We start from the raw sequence: 15,000 nt of genomic DNA, 5'->3' as shown, positions 1-15,000 counted from the left end.
AGCAAAAATATTTTGAGTTTGGTGACAAACCACACAAATTACTCGCCAGACAACTTCGAAAAAATGTGAGTGACCGAATGATTCACAGGGTTAAATCTGCATCTGGGGAATTACTCTCTTCCCCCAAAGACATCAATGACAGATTCCGGCAGTTTTATGAGACTCTATATACATCTAAAGCGGATCCTAACCCCTTAATTATGCAAACATTTTTGGAGGACTGTAATCTCCCTGCCCTGAACCAGGAAGATTCTAACTTCCTGAATAAGGAAATATCTCTTGATGAAATTCGAGAAACAATTAATCTCTAAAGAGTGGCAAGACCCCGGGCCCAGATGGATACCCTGGTGAATTCTATAAAACATTCAGCAACATGCTCTCTCCCTATCTGCACAAAATGTTGGTTCAGGCCAATGAGGATGGAGCTCTCCCTTCTACTTTGGACGAAGCGTTCATTACAGTTATACATAAGAAGGGTAAAGATCCAGAAGAGGTAGGGTCATACAGACCAATATCTCTCCTTAATACAGACCAAAAGATTTTAGCAAAAACTCTGGCTAACAGGCTTAGCACTTTAATTGGCAAATTGGTCCATTCGGATCAGACCGGCTTTATCCCTAACAGAAACTCATTCTTCAATCTCAGGCGCCTCTTCAATATTATGTATTCTCAGAGGTTACCCAACGTGGACCTTGCCGTCATATCTCTTGACGCCGAAAAGGCCTTTGACCAAGTTGAGTGGCCCTATCTATTCAAGGTCCTACAGAAATGTAATATTGGAGATAGGTTCATAAATTGGATCCAGCTTTTATATAGGAACCCCTGTGCCAGAATACTCACTAACCAATCATTGTCGCCCCGATTTAACCTCAACAGGGGGACAAGGCAGGGTTGTGCACTGTCGACCTATGCTCTTCGCCCTAATTATCGAACCGCTCGCTCAGACGATTAGATCTCATGCAGCAATACACGGCTATAATACTAAATATACTCTAAATAAGATCTCCCTATACGCAGATGACATCCTCCTCTATGTAACAGAACCCCAGGCTAGTATCCCAGCTATTCTTGATGTGATCAATTTGTTTGGTACCTTCTCGGGATACAGAATAAATTGGAACAAGAGTGAATTAATGCCCATACGGTCGCAAAATGCCTCCTGGCTAGAACATCTCCCATTTAAGTTATCTTCAGAAAAATGTACCTACCTAGGAATTGTAGTTACCAAACAATACTCCTTACTATTTAAAGAGAATTTCCCCTCTCTGATACAAAAACTCAAAGCAAACATACTATTTTGGAGAACTCTCCCAATTTCTCTCCTCGGAAGAATTAATGCCATTAAAATGGTCTTCCTCCCACAACTGCTCTACCTATATCAGAACATCCCAGTATTCATACCTAAATCCTTTCATAAACAACTGGACTCAATTATCAATCCTTTCATCTGGGATTATAAAACACACAGGATAGGTAAAAAACACCTCTGCAAATCCAAGATGGAAGGAGGATTGTCTCTCCAAAATTGTATATTTTATTACTGGGCCGCTAACCTCCGCATTGTTACGTTTCTGCTGGATGACGTACTTCCGGCATCCAGCTGGCTTAGTATGGAGCGTGAGGAGTGTCACCCCTTCTCTATTGGCGCTGTGATTTTGTCGCCTGTCAATCTGGAGATGTCACTTTATTGTAACAATCCTATTATACATAGCACAGTCCGAATCTGGAAGCAAATGAAAGTCCACTTTGAGCTTAGACCAATGTCATTCATGCTCCCTGTCGCCAGGAATCCCTCCTTTGCCCCTTCTAACCTTGATAACACCTTTGAGCGATGGGGAGAGTTGGGGATAAGTACCATAGGGGATTTATACATAGAAGGGACCTTTGCTTCCTTTGAGTTGCTGAGGGAAACTTATAACCTTCCCAGAAGTAATTTTTTCAGATACCTACAAATTAGAGACTACGTTAGGAAACACCTCTCAACATTTGGGAATGCCAAACCTTCCATGTTTGACGGATGCATAAAATATGCCCCACCTCCAATAACTGATATCAGGTCTATATGATGCTTTTCAATCTGTTAGCACACCTTCCACTGATGCCATCAAGGCAAAATGGGAGGAAGAACTAGGGACTGACATCTCGGTGGCAGACTGGGAAGAGAGCTTGGAGTATATCCACACATGCTCCATTAATTCCAGACATCGTCTCATACAATTCAAGGTTTTACACAGATTACACTATTCCAAAACTAAACTGCATAGGATATTTCCTGACACATCCCCTACATGTGATAAATGTCAGGCTACGCAGGGTACACTACTCCACTGCTTTGCCCTATGCTCTAGCTTGCATGGTTATTGGAGTGGAATTTTTGGGATCCTCTCTGAAGTTTTGGAGACTTCAATAGATCCAGACCGGCTTCCGATAATCCTGGGAGTATCTGAGTCCCTAAACGGATTAACCAACCCCCAAAAACAACTAATCTCGTACGGTCTCATCTCGGCAAAAAAACAAATCTTGTTGTTTTGGAAGAGGAGTGAAGCGCCCTCTACCAAATTATGGCTCAGTGAATTGGCAAACACTGTACACTTAGAAAGAATTAGATACTGTATATTCTGCGAGGCTACATACAGACACCGGTTAGTCAGGCTGATTGAGGTAGAATGTACATGTAAATATGGTTAAAGTGACTATGCATATATGATGAACAGAGAGTAGCAGCAGTGTAAAGAGGGGTTGGCAGGTGGTGGGATTTCTAATCCCTTGATATTATTGTAGGATCGGATTTTAATAGCTAACTTTTCGATGGCCATAATAAATAGATATGCCGATAGTGGACAACCTTCTTTTATGAGAAGTAGCCATTATTTACTATTGTCACATGTGCTACCTCTCCGGCCTCTAGGTCACCAGGCTGTTCGTTATGGCGCACACCTGTCACCAGCCTTACACACATTATGACACTCACCTGGACTCCATCACCTCCTTGATTACCTGCCCTTTATATGTCCCTCCCTTTGGTTTCTACCCCCATTAGTCATTGTTGCTGTTTCATGTCAGTGCGCTGTTTGTGTTCCTTGTTTTGTTCATTTATTTATTAATTAAATGTATTCATTCCCTGAACTTGCTTCCCGACTCTCAGCGTACATCCGTACAACTATTTTTCACATAGGGTTACTATACATGATTTTAACCCATTTTATAAGAGATTGTCCAAAATTTAAATGTTCCAGGCATTAATATATAAACTCCAGTCGTACTTTATGAAAAGCCTTTTAAAAGTCAGCTATGAATAGCAGGCCTGGTTTCCCTGATTCTTCATAGTGTTCTATTGGTTGCAGTACTTGCTGTATATGATCTCCAATATATTGTCCATGTAAAAATCCTGTCTGATTAGAATGAATAATGTCCGACAACACCTTTTTAATTCTATGCGCTATACATTTTGCTAGCATTTTTGCATCACAACACTGAAGTGTAAGGGGCCTCCAATTTTTTTATGGACTGGATCTTTATATTTACCACTTTGAATCGTGTTTCAGTAATAATGAAGGAGTGGTTAAAACATGACAATAACGGTCCTCTGAGGATATCAAAAAAGGTTTATCAGAGTTATTGACCTCACAAGAAGTCAGATTCAAGTAACTTACATTGTGGTGCTGAAACTTGAAGCAGCAGCCACGGCACAAACAATCGGAAATGGACAGCTCATGGTGCTGAAAGTAGGCAAATTGGAGTAAACATCATTCATTTTAAACGTCTTCATTTTAATTAGGGATATGTGTTGGAGCCTATTTCTTCCTATTTAAGAAATAAGAGGCAGGCCTACCGGTTTGACTTATGAAATTAGGCTATAGGCTGCTATATCCATAGGTATGTTAGTCAATTCCTCCACCCGCCATGCACTCTTTAAATAGCCCACCTCTGTGTCTGTTAAGACTTGAAGTTAGTGTGTATGAGAGGGTATGCCATAGGCCTACCTTTTCTTAAAGAAAAGGGCAAAAAGTACAGGCCTACCCACTATAAGTTTAATATTTTGAGGAAAATGAAACAGATGTGATTATATACAGTTATCTATAACAACACTTTGGTCCGCGATTCTTAATGCTAGAAACAAGATGTAAAATAGGAATAACCGGGAAAGACGTGACTCTGATGCATATGGGGATATTGTTGTTTCATTTGCTTTGGATATAATCGAATCTGACACTATCAATTGATTAAGCTATTCACATTCTGTACAATAAAATGCATTTAAACCCAGACAGCTTTTAGGGAAACACTTGTGACCTCTCGTTGGGTTAAGCCAAGGAAGAAGATTAGCCAGCAGTTGAAGCTTACATTTTTCTGCGTCAGTAGGCCTACTCGGTCTGGGGTGGAAAGGTAGGCCTAACTTGAAAGTACCATGCTCAGATGTTAATTATTTACAAACAGGGACAGTTTCCTTGCAAATAACACACACTGTTTTGGCATTGTAGAAATATAATAAGATGAACACATAGGACTATCTCTCTGTCTATACTGTCATTTCAGTCATTTGTGATTTATTTAAAACGTTTCTACTAATACTGTATGGTAACTATTGAAGTCCACTCTTGTACAGCACATTAAAGGTGTATCTCTTTCTCTACAATTTAGGAGATGTTAAGATATTTTGTTGTTTGTGATGGTACTCTAGGTGCGAGGGACATCCTGTGCCACCAGTCAGTTGATGGTGGATGACCTTCTGACCCCGTGCTCGCCAGGTGACCCGGCGGCCATAGAATTGACCTGGATGGATGTGCCTAGCGACAAGCTGCTGGAGCCCATCATCTGCATGGTGAGAAACACACATTCACATTCACTGCTCACAAACATACTGGAACATGCTGTTTCAACATACATATCCAGGCATTTCAAACTGACTCTCACATTTGTGTAATTTCTGAACCATGCTCATGATTTTGTTTGTCTTCTGTGTGTGTCCCTCTGCCCTCCAGTCTGACGTGCTGTGCTCACTATCCACCACGCAACCCACAGTCAACATGGAGGTCTTGTTCAAGGTCAGGAAGTTCACAGAGGACTTAGAGCAGGAGGGTTGAGAGGTCCTGGTTGGCAGGGGCTTTACTACTCCTTACTCAGTCTCTCCTATCAAGACCCAACTCCAGTCAAATAGTAGCTACAGTATTACAACAGTATTACAACACTACGAACCTGCATTGACAAGAATGATGGAGCATTTTAACTTACACACAATTGTTGTTTTTTTGCATATCCCAACTCCCTCTGAGACACCCACAAGTGCCTTATTTTCTCACTTTGTCGGCTCCGGTATTTGAGCCAGCAATCTTTCGGTAACTGGCCCAATGATCTAAACTTGAGGCTACGTGCCGCCCCTTAGTGGGTCTGCAGGGTGACTCCCCTAGTGGGTCTGGAACCCAGGTCAGCAGCACTACATTGCTGTGTGTCTGTATAGTTGAGGGTATATTGGTTTAGTAATACTCAATTCAGTTCTGTTTCCAGAGGGGATCTCAATGCTGTTACACGTAGCCATGATCACCAAGCTACCCTGACTTAATAAAACCTGAATTCAAAAAGAACAAGATGTGCTTGTCATTATTTTATTTTTTTACTTGTATTATAGTATACCCACATTTCTGTCCACAACTTTTGAATCAGGTAGTAATTCAACAGATACATGTGCTGCCTTTCCAACTGATGTCAAGTTCCAACACAAATATTCATTTGAAAAAGCAATAGACTTTCACATTGTAGGTCTGTTGTTTAAACAATGTAATCATAATATATGACATTTAGCAGATGCTTTCATTCAAAGCGACTTACAGTAATTTGCACATACATTTTACGTATGGGTTTCCCCGGGAATCGAACCCACAACCCTGGTGGTGGGATCGGCATGCTCTACACAGGATCATCATTTATAATGTAATATGTGTTCATAACAGTGAATGACATTGATAATAAGTCTATAGCAGTGTAATAAGTGTTTAACAATGTACAGCACATCTACCAACACACCGATGCGTTTCAAGAGCCTACACTATTTTGTTTCAGAATCCTCAGACCCCTGACAGGGAGTAGCATAGGGGATAGTGCCATCTAGTGGAATGGAAATTAAACTATTATTCCAGATATTATTTAATGAAGAATATTGAAAACCTAAATTACTTTTCAGAGATCAGAGAAACTTAACAGAACGCATCTTGAAACAGAAAATATGCCACAATTTGTGAACGATGGACTTTTAATTTGAAGCTTTTTGCTCGATTTGGAACCGTTAATGTCGCTGATTTCATGAAGCTCTCCTGCGCATATATTACTTCACGAAATCCCGCAACGTGAAAGCGACAGAAATAAACATCGCGAGATTGTAAATATGTGTGAGAGTCAGAGATTTGAAAGCAGACGAAATGCGTACATACATTTTTTCTTTTGGGTGGCCCAGGGAAATTAGACTTTTTCGAGCCTTTCGAAGCTATTTTTGTATCTCTTTCTTTGTAATACTGTATGTATTCAATCATTTCGATTTGATCACTTCCCAATGGGCACATAAATCAATTCAATGTTTATTCCACGTTGGTTCAACGTAATTTAATTGAAATTACATGGATATTGTGTCACAGTGAATTGTATAATCTGCAGTCAATTTCATTATGTTTTCATGTGCCATGATTCTGACATTTGACATATGATCCTCAAAGGATTAGGCTAAATAGTTTCAGTGGTGCAGTTGGTGTAATCTCAATTCAATACGATGTGCATTTACTGTACATATAGCCAATATAGCTATTAAACCCATGTTCAGTGACTTTAATCTGTGACGCAAGTGGACAATTATGTTTGTGACGTTCCATGGAACCCACGGTGTAGTTTAAAACTCGATTCTGATTGGCTTGCAGGTCATTCTACAGTGTAAATCATAAATGAAAACGTGCTTTTATATCAGTGTGACAGATTCACAATACCGTGTCTCAAACCGTACCGCGCTTTTATCTGCCTAACGGTATCTTCAAGCAAGACTGGTTAGGCCTTTTGGATAGCTTGTCCAAGGTAAGAATATGCGTCAAGCTATAGCCTACTTTTAATGTTTTAGTTTCCCGAACTCAAGTTACTCCAGTCAAGTGATTAATCGTAAATTTGTTGTTTTGACTGAGCAGTCCAATGGCCAATGCTGTTTTTGGACTATGAGACCCTCGGCTATATACTATGATGAGCCAATAACACGCATAGTTTATGCATTAGGCATTGCACAAATCAGTGTCTAGGTCAGAATATAAAGTAGCTATTTCCGTTAATTCAAATTACTCAAGTCAAGTGATTAATCGTAAGAGTTAGTTGTTTTGACTGTCAAAAAAATAACTTTGATGGAATATTCCAAATTACAATGGCAATTATGCATCACAAATTCACATTATTACTTGTATTTCAATGATTCATCCAGGCCCAAGACATAAAGTCGCCTGAAAGCTGTGTAGCAATAATTCCAGCTTCTGACCAAGAATCATGGATACCTTTCATGTGAGTACTCACACACCAGATTTTTTTTACATACCTCAGAAGGAAGATACCTCAATATCTGGAAGCACTGTCTCATGTACAACTGTTAATGCTATCTCTGAAATGTCTAACAAAATGTTGACTTGATCGTTTCATCAAGACCTTCTCATCACAAGTTGGAACTAGTGGTCAACATTGGGACAATGCAGCCCAAAATAACAGGGACCAACATTTTCATGGAGGTAAGCACTACACTTCTGATGGGTTTAAAGATTGTATTACATTATCTAAAAGTGAGAAAGTAAATCCCAGCTGTTTTTATTCTTTTCACATGGAAGAACAATCCCCATTATGCCATGAATATTTCATTGCTGAACAACCATAGATATTTTTCCTCTAATTTGGCTCCCGTTCCTCCCAACAGTGAGCAAGACCTGCCAGCAGAGCTCACTGGAGCAGGGAGACATGCCGTCACCCTTTTGGCGCCTGACAAAGTACACTTTTTTTCTTCTAAATGACACTATAGTAACGTCTTCTGCACAAAGTTACATTCCTAATAAGATTGGTGTTAAGTGAGAAAGAATCCTAAAGATGGTCCAATGGGCATGGTCTGAAGCCTCTCGTCATCTCAATATGTTGAACCACCTGATTTCTTGCAGGCTTGAGATTCAGATCCTGCTGAACGATGTTAAGCATTCGATTAACCACATGCAGGGGACGCTGAACACCATGCAGGGGCAGTGTATTGAGTTGCAGACTGCCATATCTAAGGTAGTGTCAGATGAGTCTCAGATACAGAAGAATAAGTCTATGATTGTATGGTGATAATGATTGAGATGGTGATTACAATAATGATGACTAGCGGTACCCCACCCTACGGGCGGTAAATCATTGGATCTGATTAATTCAATTCAATGCAATTCAATCTTTGAGGACTGCAACCATAGAAATACAGTTTATTTACACTAATAATAAGCTATTGTCAACTTCCCGTCTATGCTTATCTTGCTCATTGCTCACTGTTACCCTATGTGTGCAACTATTATTGATTTCTCACACAAAAATAATTTGGTTGCAAATGTACCTGGGGCCACGTAAATAATTGTTAGGCTACTCATTTTGAATGAGTGGCAACTTGTGTGACCATAAAAGTCTGTGTGCGACTGGGGACAGTAAAATAATTTGGTTACTGACCTGCCCTACATCATAGAAGGCCCTTCAAGTCGGAACTAGAAAATTCTGACATTTCTGACTCTCTGACTCGCTAACTCGTTATGGAATGAGGATTTCAGGTTTCCCACTTGTGAAGTATCAGAATCAACCAGTAGGAAGCTCTACGCTAATAACTTACATTCATTTTAACTCTGAGGTTCCAAGTTTCCGAAAGCATGTGAATGCGTCAATAATTGCCATGGTAATTTTGAATGTTCAGTCAGTGAGCATTATGGGTAATTGTCCTACATACTTACATCAAATGCTTTATGATAGCATCATCTCCTGTAGTAACAGTACCTTTCCAAACACAATTACAATTAAAATTAACAAAGATACAAAATATTGCTAAGTGAAGAAAATCTGCTCAAAATTATAGGAGGAAATGCCCCTGCAGCAGGGAGACTTACGGTATTATAATATATTGTAGATAACATTAATATAATTTGTGTATTTACAGTATCAGTACACATGCAAATGGAAGTATATGCTAGGGATTGATCTACACTGAGTGAACAAAACATTAACAACACCTTCCTATTGAGTTTCCCCCCTTTGGTGGTGGACCATTGTTGATACTCAGGGAAAACCCAACAGCATTGCAGTTCTTGACCCAAACCGGTGCACCTGGCACATACTACCATACTCTGTTCAAAGGGACTTAAATCTTTGGTCTTGCCCATTCACACTCTGAATGACACACATACACAATCCATGTCTCAATTGTCTAAAAATCATTCTTTAACCTGCCCCCCCCCCCCTTCATCTACACTGAGAAGAAGATTTAACAATTCACATCAATAAGGGATTATAGCTTTCACCTGATTTGTCTATGTCACTGAAAGAGAAGGTGTTCTTAATGTTTAATACACTCAGTGTAATGATGTTATAGATTCTAAGTGGTTGATTTTTTTAGGGAATTCATTTATGCTCTATTTATACCTGCAGATCATCACAGCAGCCGAAGTTGCTGTGCAGAGGGAGGAGATCCTCCGAGCATCAGGCCTCATCCCGTCACAGAGGGAGGGAAATGCTCGAGCATCAGGCCTCATCCTGTCACAGAGGGAGGGTATCCTCCAACAGCCAGTGTTCCTGCACAGAGGGAGGGGATTCTTCCAGCAGCTAACATCACTGTGCAGAGGGAGGAGATCCTCCGAGCATCAGGCCTCATCCCGTCACAGAGGGAGGAAATGCTCCGAGCATCAGGCCTCATCCTGTCACAGAGGGAGGGTATCCTCCAAACAGCCAGTGTCCCTGCACAGAGGGAGGGGATTCTCCCAGCAGCTAACATCACTGTGCAGAGGGAGGAGATCTTCCGAGCATCAGGCCTCATCCCTGAAGAGAGGGAGGACATCCGCCTCACAGCCAGTGTCCCTGCACAGAGGGAGGTGATTCTTCCAGCAGCTACTGCAGCTACTGTCACTGTGCGAAAGGAGAAGATCCTCCGAGCATCAGGCCTCATTTCTGCACAAAAGGAGTTGATCCACCTGATGGCCAGTGTCACTGCGCAGAGGAAAGGAATCGTCCCAATGGTCAGCGTCCCTGCGCACAGGGAGGGGATCGTCCCAAAGGCTAGTGTCCTGCTGAGAGGTTGGAGATCCTCCGAGCATCAGGCCTCATCCCGCCACAGAGGGAGGGGAATGTCCGAAACAGCCAGTGTCCCAGCACAGAGGGATGGGATTCTCTCAGCAGCCAGCATCACTGAACAGAGGGAGGGGATTCTTCCATGCAGCTTCTATCACTGTGCCGAAGAAGAAGATCCTCAGAGCATCAGGCCTCATTCCTGCACAAAAGGAGTTGATCCACCTGATGGCCAGTGTCACTGCGCAGAGGAAGGGAATCGTCCCAATGGTCAGCGTCCCTGCGCACAGGGAGGGGATCGTCCCAAAGGCTAGTGTCCCCTGCTGAGAGGTTGGAGATCCTCCGAGCATCAGGCCTCATCCCGCCACCAAGGGAGGGTATCCTCCAAACAGCCAGGTGTCCCTGCACAGAGGGAGGAGATCCTCCGAGCATCAGGCCTCATCCCATCACAGAGGGAGGGTATCCTCCAAACAGCCAGTGTCCCTGCACAGAGGGAGGAGATCTCCGAGCATCAGGCCTCATCCCTGAACAGAGGGAAGGTATCCTCCAAACAGCCAGTGTCCCTGCACAGAGGGAGGGGATCTTCCGAGCATCAGGCCTCATCCCTGAAGAGAGGGAGGAGATCCTCCTCACAGCCAGTGTCCCTGTGAAGAATGAAAACATTCATCCACAACCACCTCCATCATCCCCATGTTGGCACCACTGCGGAAATGGGATGGTGGAGCGTGTACTCCACCTGTGGATTTCTATTCCAAGAGAAGAGGTCACTTAACCTTACCTAATTAGTAAAGAAATTACTATTGTGAGAATAAGTTGTGATAGATCAAATGTATGGCTCATGTGAGTGTATAGCTGTAATACTTTCATGCATTTTCTACATAAAAATGTTTAGCTCCATTGTACTTTTACATTTGAGTCATTTAGCAGACACTGTTATCCAGAGCGACTGACAGTAGTGAGTCTATACATTTTCATACTCCAGTGAATCTCTCCAGGATTTCACATGGATTTTTTTCATATTTGCGGATAAATATGCTAGATTTTGCAGCGACAATTATTACATTTTGCATTGCAATATGCAATTGTTTTGTCCAATTTGTTGCAAAAATGCCATGACAAGGGAAAAAACTGTGTTGATGTGTCGCTTGATTGAACCATATTATGCAGTAAATGTGCGGTGATTGGTTGAAATTGCGAGCCTCTTTTTGTACTGTGGTAATGGTCAGTTCTATGCGATAATATTGTGATGTGACTATTTTATGCAGAAATAGTTTGGTGATTGGTCACATTTGTAAGCCCTCACATAATATGCAGGGAATTGTTCATTTTGCAACCAAAACAATGCGGTGGCAGAGTCCTGGAGTAACCTCCCAGTAATCCCTGTGACTGCGTGTAGGTTAAGATTGGGTTGTAAACAGAGTATCAGAGCAAGACGTTCCTACCTGTCAGCTAGTAATTGTTCTGTATGGTGACATGAGCAGAGTGGCCTGACTTCTCCCACTTATTACAGATGTCCGACTTAGATATGTTGAGCATCCTGCTATGATGTCCATCACCAAGCCGGAACACTCCGATGCCAACCTCAGTTCCAGACTGGCACCGGCCGGTGGCTGAGCCCGAGGCCCCTGCTGTTCACAATAACAGTGGAGGCTGGCTGAGCTGGGTCTTTGGGAGTGGAAGAGCTAATAAGAAGGAGGTTCATCTACCTGAGGACAAAGACAGATCTGTAAGGAACTGGTTATTAACACTATATTCTATGTAGAGACAATTGAGTGGATTTAAAAAAATAAAATAAATTGTGGCTTGCTTCACATTGCTAATCTCTTCTTCCTCAGATTGTCTGGGATCCAACTCTGCACAGATGGGTTAACAAAACTGAGCCCAAGGCTGAAGTACACACTTAAATTCAATTCAATTAAAAACAGTGAACAACCATTGTATTTCAACTGTGCTAATATTACCAACAATTTGGAAAATGTGTTGATGTGTTTTACAGAACAAGTGTGTACCACCACCTCCACCGATGGGGACACATGGATATCAGGGGAACACTGGCAGTGTCCCCAAAGGAGTGAATCCCTACTCTATGAAAGCAGGTGAATATTGCTTTAGAAGACATGTGGTCTAACCAAGACTGTGTCAGCGAATCATAGATGTCCCTGGTGGTCTCCTCGCTAACACCTTTCCCACTGCCAGCAGGTCTATGGGGCAGCAGATACCCCACAATGCATTACAATGATGGGACCAACTCAAAGCCTCCAAGCCATGGGGGGACTGCTTCCTAGACAGCTCTCTGGCTTGCTCCCTCTTCACACTTTGACCTCATGGCACCAATGGTTGTGCCACCTGACACTCTACACTACTGAGGTATGACTCTGGAAAATCCTTCCAAATTGTATCCATTCATCATTAACTGTGATTTGACTTTAACATAGCAAATGGCTGAAGTAGCAAGGATGTTAACTATTTTTCATTTTTGTCCAACAGGCCATTTTCCCAAGTTGGATTTGCCATACATAGATTTTTTCAGCATTAAAAATGTATTAAAATATGATCTTTAATTAAATATCTCCTTTGTGTCCTCATGTTCACATGAATTTGATGTGTTCTATCATCATTTACAATTATTATTGCTTCTGCATTTACGTTACTTACTGTACAGACAATATTATATATATTATATTTTATTTAGACATTACAAAAACATTTTTTCATGCTTTCTGGATTTCTTACATTACTTACTGTACAGGAAAGTATATTTTATACACATATTTAAACAAAACAAAAACATTTTATTTATGTATTCCATAGACGGCGGCAGGGTAGCCTAGTGGTTAGAGCGTTGGACTAGTAACCTGAAGGTTGCAAGTTCAAACCCCCGAGTTGACAAGGTACAAATCTGTCGTTCTGCTCTCAGTTCTGCACTGTTCCTAGGCCATCATTGAAAATAAGAATTTGTTCTTAATTAACCTTGCCTTGTTAAAAAAAGACACAACGGGGGGCGGAGCTAGCATGTTGTAGTGAACGGTTGTGCGTGAGAGGCTCCTGCAACTTTTTTGCGAAATAATCTAATTTAACCTACTTTATGGCATTTTTACAACAAACGTTTCTTTCTAATACAAGATTGTAACTTTCTATATGAAAATGCCGAGTAATAAGCGACCAAAGGACAATAAATCCACAGCGGAGGCCTACTCCCCACTAAACAACGAGACAGACATGGCGGGAGGCATGCAACAACGTGACACTTACAGAACTTACCCGGGCTTTGGGGGAGCTACGTGTTGCTATAGCTGAGGATCTTAAGGCCACTATTGCTGAACTGGACACCAAAATCGAGTAGCATCATTCGAACGGTCGCTTCGCATGGCCAGAGTATTGTGGACCTTGAGAAAGCTTCTGAATTCAACGCTGGTAGGATCGACGAGTTAGAGAAGCTATGCACGTCATTGCAGGATACTGTGCAGAGGCTTTCTGTGAAAGTGGTGGACCTGGAGGGCCGATCCAGACGTAATAACCTTCGCGTTGTTGGTCTGGCAGAGGGGGTAGAGGCGGGCTCTCGCCCCACCGACTTCTTCGCCAAGCTATTGAAGGATGCAATGGGATCGGATGTTTGGATTCGGATCCCCAGCTGGACCGCGCACATCGCTCCCTTGTCTGGACCGGGCAAACGTCCCGCCCAGTAATCATCTGTTGTCACAGTTTCAAGACCAAGGATCTTATCCTGCGTGAAGCTCGAATGAGGGGCAACCTGTCACATAAAGGGCATCCATTCCGTGTCTATGAGGATTATGCGCCCGATTGCGCTACAGAGATGTCATGACCAAACTCCATCTTCGCCCAGCCTTACTCTTCCCTGCAAGACTAGAATTACCCGCCTTCCGGTGAGAAAGATTTGGCTCTCTCGGTTTTTGGCGAGAGAGTTTATCCGGGGATATACACCAATCCCCCGTACAGGTTAGAGTGCTTGTTATTGCGTGTTAGGGTCTGCTCATGGACTCGAATCATACTATACCATATGGGTGAAAACGTATTAAACGGGCTCAACAAGGGCTACCGAACATGTAAGACGCTGAGCAGACCAATGGATGGCGGTCAGAGCTCTCAATGAACGTTACGTTACATTCACTTTCATCCCGGCTGTGCTCCAGAGCGATGCATATTTTTACTTCCAGGTTTGATCACTGACACCTTCGGACGGATATACTTATATTCCCCCATTTTGTTTTGTTTCGTTATTTATTTTACAATCCTTACATTATTCTTACTACCATACCATTATTTATTGCTTGCAGGGGACTGGGGGTGATGGTTGGGAGGGGGCAGACACCTGGTTAGCAGGTGATGTTTTGTGCCGTTCTGCCTTTGTCTGGCCGGGCCTCTCTCTCCCGACTAGAGTCCCACCAGCCCTCTGTAGTGCTTATGTCTGTGTAGGTGTGCGTACATATAATTACTATTTGTACTTTATTACTATTTTCTCTTAGCATTTTAGTATTATGTAGTGTATATTTTAAATCAGTGTAGATTGTTATTCTGGGGTATGAATGTTTGTATGTGTATATGTGCATATGGATGTATATACATATTCTTAAATAATATTTTTATATATGATTTTTTGTGTGGTATGTATACATACATGTATATGTATGTGTGTGTGTGTGTGTGTGGTGTATGTATATATATGTATATATAGGTATGTGTATCTAT

General features: G+C 41.9%; 1 protein-coding gene across 3 annotated transcripts in view; it reads left to right on the top strand.

Annotated features, from left to right (window-relative positions):
- Positions 1-8,034, top strand: part of LOC110505351 (titin) — a 15,598-nt gene extending 7,564 nt beyond the window's left edge. The window contains exons 6-7 of one of the 3 annotated variants that reach the window (XR_005048439.1): positions 7,445-7,521; positions 7,661-8,032. The gene's annotated coding sequence lies outside the window, so the exon portion shown is untranslated. Of the gene's footprint in view, positions 1-7,444 lie in introns of all 3 variants that reach the window. The other 2 variants (XM_036974488.1, XM_036974486.1) reach the window with 2 other exon arrangements.
- The last annotated feature ends 6,966 nt before the right edge of the window (positions 8,035-15,000 follow it).

Source organism: Oncorhynchus mykiss, unplaced genomic scaffold (assembly GCF_013265735.2).
Source record: "Oncorhynchus mykiss isolate Arlee unplaced genomic scaffold, USDA_OmykA_1.1 un_scaffold_588, whole genome shotgun sequence".
In the NCBI taxonomy this organism is placed as follows: Eukaryota; Metazoa; Chordata; class Actinopteri; order Salmoniformes; family Salmonidae; genus Oncorhynchus; species Oncorhynchus mykiss.
Note: the sequence above shows the minus strand (reverse complement) of the source record. Positions and strands in the feature narration are given on the sequence as shown.